Below are 4520 nucleotides of genomic sequence, written 5' to 3' on the forward strand. Positions count from 1 at the left end.
TTAGGTAGCGACTCTATATCTGGCAAAGCAGTCCAATTTTGGTATTATTTGATTTAAAATCGATTTTCTAAAAAGATTTGCCGGATTGGACTCTTTGGTAGTTTCACATTGCATTTGTGAGACTAAATTCAGAATCGCGGAAGTCCAAACTGTGAGGCCTTTCTTTTCAAACCCTTTCCGAAAGGCGGGGCGCGAAAAAAGGCGAGTCCACAGAGGCCGTAGGTAATCTCATGATTACTGGCCGGTTATGACCCTAATCCATAGGGGTGGGTTTGGGCCATGACAGTTTCTATCTGGGTTATAGTTGATCGTTTAACTAAATTTGCCTATTTTCTGCCTGTTAAAACTATTTATAATGCGGGCAAGTTAGCTAACATATATGTGAATGAAATTGTGAAATTACATGGTGTGCCAGTATCCATTGTATCTGACAGAGATTCGAAGTTTACATCAAGATTCTGGCAGAGTTTGCAACAAGCTTTGGGAACCAAATTACAATTGAGTATGTAGACACCCCATTTTTGACCGTCCTCAAGACTTGGACGTCACAGTTTGAACACACGGTGATCTTCCATGTTTGTGTTCGTTTGGAGTTCCCGGAGGCCTCGGCTCGCGTGCCTTGCCTCAGGATCTCCGAACTCGACCGTTTAGTGTCTGGTTTTGCACCAAACACTTGTGTCTTGCCCTTGAGAGGCAGGGTGGGGTTTGTAGACCATCCCCACCCACCACCGGCAGTGGCTAGAGGCCACCGGCTGGTGTTTGCTGCCACCGGCAATTTTTATTGCCGGCCGGCACTCTTTTTGGCCAAGATGGCATTTTTGGCCGGCCGGTTACTGTGCAGTTGCTTTTTGAGATATTTTTAGGCAGCTGTATTGCAGTGACTTTCCCTCCATACACGTGTATGGAGGGATGGCCCTCTAGTTTGGCTTAACTTGTAAGTTTTGCAAGTTTGGTTAAAGGGGCAAGAAAGAGAGGACTTAGAGGAGAGAGTTAGATATTTTGAGAGCAAAAACAGCCATTGTTGAGCTCTGGTTCTAGGGTTTGAGTTAGATACATTTTCCATCTCTCTTTCCCTCTCATTTGTGCACTAGGGGTTTTGTGTCTTACTATTGCACACAAACACCTAGTGTTTCACCTTCCTTTGGCTCTTGAGGTTCTAAAGGACTGGTTTTGAAGTTTTGGTGTTGGATCCAAGCTAAAGGAGGCCATTGGAGCACCATTTGTGAAGGGATCATCAAGGGTAAGAAACTTACACCTTTATTCCCCATTTTTGCATTGATTTTCTACCTATCTTAGAGCTGTTTTTGTGCTTATTGTATAACATAAAAAAGTTCTGTTTTAGGCCCTCTTTATTGTTTATTAAGAGTGTTTTGTTGTTTGAGGGTGGTTGACCCCCCTTAGGCCTTGAAAGGTCTCATTTTGGGCCATTTTGTGCTAGCTCCGGGATTTTGGTGTTGGGGTCTCTTCACCACTGAAATCTTGAGGGATTTCAGTGGTGAAGATGATGCCTTGAAGTCCCAAGAAGGAGAGGGTCACCCCCTCTCCTTGTTGTCCTTGAAAAGGGCATATTTTGGCCTCTTGAGAGAGCATTATGCTTGAGTGTGTGTTGAACATGTTTAGGCTGTTTTTCATGCTTATATATCCATAATATAACATGATTTCAAGTTGGTTTTGGTAATCCATGCATGCTTAGCATAGTTACCATGTAATGCCTTGTTTATGCCTTAATATGTCTTAGGTTGTTAGCCTTTGTTGGAGCATGTTTTAGGCTTAGTCTTGTGAAGATTATGTGCATATTTTGCCATGTTTTAGGTCTGTCCATAAGTGTTTGGGTTGATTTTGGCATGCTTGATATAGCTCCTTTGTATTTGGGCTTGTTGGCCTTGAGTATGTGCATGTGTAGCATGACATCTTTGCATCGATTTGGTGATTTGGGGTCCCCCCACATGTTATTTCAGTCCCATTTCCATGCTTGTTTGATTGCCTTGCATGCCTCTTTAATGCTTTGGAAGCTTGTGTAGCAATGCTCCATGTTTTGACCATTATGCATGTCTTTGATTTTGAGTCACTTAGATGCCATCTAAGTAGTCCTTTAGCTTTGTTTTAACATGCTAAACCTCTGATTTTGGTCCTTCCTTTCATGCCATGTTTGGTCTTACTAAGTGTAGTTCAATGCCCCATTGATTTGCTTTGAACACTTAGGCCATTCGGTGCATGCTTGGCTTGATTTGTTGCTTGGTTTGGCACCATGTATTAGCATGATTTTCAGAGCTTATGCTGCATGCTTTTAGTCCATGAATGCCTCTTTCAAGTGTGCTTGAATGTTGCTTGATTTGTGCCTAAGTGTTGGCCTTCCAACATATGTATGTGTGCATGTGTTTTGGTCTCCATTTTTGGGCATTAATGGCTACTGTTTTAGGCCTATTTAGAGTTGTCTAATTCATGCATAAGTCCATCTTTGCATCCATTTGCATGCCCCTATGTTTGCTTGTATGCTTGCATAAGCTTGTCACCATGCCACGTTGCATCCTTAGTTTGTATGCTTAGGTTGCATTGCATCTTGCATGCATGCCTTGTTCCTTGACTTGATGATAGGAATTGGGCCTTGTTTGGCTTGATTGGTTTGCATTGCATTTGAAATCAAAGTTGCATACTTGGTTCTTTGGGCCATCATGCATGGAAATGCGTGGTTGGTGGTCCGAGAATCGAGGCACATGCCCCTTTGAGTCATTATCATGATAAGGGACATGGTTGGTGCATATATGCCTTGAATTGTGCTGCCATGCTTTGCCTTGCCCTCTGTTGCTGTCATTTGCAGATTCTGCAGGAACATTCTGCCGACCGGCAGTGTAAGGTGCCGGCCGGCAACAATTTCTCTGCCGACAGCTTCATTTTGTGCCGATGGCTACACACCAGTGCCGGTGGTGATTCCACTCAGCCGGTGGCACTCCCCAGTGTCTAGGGATGCAATCCTGAAGTTTTTACAGACTCCAGAGGAGTGAAGGAAGGAAAACAGAGGCAGCCTATGCATGGCGACGCGTTTCCCAAGGCGGTTTACTGTTTTTTTCTTTAGCTTAATTTAATTTGTTGATTAAATTAATTAATTTGTAATTATTAATTAGCTTGCGTAGTTAATTAATCTGTAATATTTATTTGGTCCCTCCGAGCGAGGGCAAATTTGTAATAAGTGTGTGTGGGTGGTGTGTATGTCTTCCAACCTCACTTCTTTCTTCCCTTTTATTTACCTGCTTACGATGGTAGATTAGGGCACGTTTAATTTAGCATGCCTTATGCTATGCATGTGTGCATCCATGCATTTGTATTGCATGCATTAGGCTCGGTATATCACGCTAACTGCATTTGTATTTCAAATTCTAAACTGAATATGTGATAGTTGTGCATTCTCACATGCCATGTTTAGGATAGCCGAGCCTATTCTAGCAACACTTTGTATGCGATGCATTAGGCATTTAACATGGACTTGGATCATGCATGTTTGCTAACGAGTTCTTTGTTTTGGCACGGAGTACGATGTAAGTATTTCCGCTTTAGCATATCGCATGAGTGTGAATGTTGCCATGACAGCATGCTTAACATGTGGCTAGATGCTTATGTGTTATAAACTGCTTGGACGCCTGTGGGTGAAGGTTGGATTTTTTGAGTTGGAAGAACTCATTGAAATCCGTGTTTTAGCCTACTTGCGAGTAGCAAATCCAAAAAATTTTCCAAAACAAACGGATATGCAATGCTTACTTCCAAATTAGACAATCTAGTCTATACTTGTTTGCTGCGCGCATAACATAGTAATTCTAGGCTAATAATTGGTTTAAGAACACATAAAGTTTTCAAAAACGGATATCACGGTTAGTAGAGGCCGGTCTTCGAACTGGGCGAAAAGGGGTGCTCATAGCTGACCTTCCCCGATCGTACCCAAGCTCCCGAGCCGAGACAACTCCGGTGATGACGGACATGTGGCCTTCGGCACCGAGTCGGGGTTTCCTAAATTTCCCCATTAAAAAATATTTAGGTGGCGACTCTGTATCTGGCAAAGCAGTCCATGTTTGGCACTACTTTTTCAAAAATCTATTTCTCAAAACGATTTGCCAGATTTGGACTCTTTGGTTCAGATTAAGAACCGTGACACAAATCGAGTCCGAACTGTAGCAGCGAGGTCCCCCTCCGCGGGCGCGTCTACAGAGTAGTGCCTACCATCCATAGACAAATGGCCAATCCAAAAGAACTAATCAAACTTTGGAAGATATGCTGTGAATGTGTGTGTTAGATTTCCAAGGGAATTTGGAGACTTATCTTCCTTTAGCCGAGTTTATATACAATAACAACTATCATTCAAGTATTGGGATGGCTCCTTATGAAGCTCTGTATGGAAGGAAATGTCGTTCGCCTATCTGTTGGGCTGAAGTAGGTGACAGACCATTGTTAGGCCCGGAACTGGTGTAGGAAACCACTGAAAGTGTGAGATCAATTCGACAGAGATTGAAAACCGCGCAAAGCCGCCAAAA

The sequence above is a fragment of the Camellia sinensis genome, chromosome 4 (genome assembly GCF_055761805.1).
Source record: "Camellia sinensis isolate YWXY chromosome 4, ASM5576180v1, whole genome shotgun sequence".
In the NCBI taxonomy this organism is placed as follows: domain Eukaryota; kingdom Viridiplantae; phylum Streptophyta; class Magnoliopsida; order Ericales; family Theaceae; genus Camellia; species Camellia sinensis.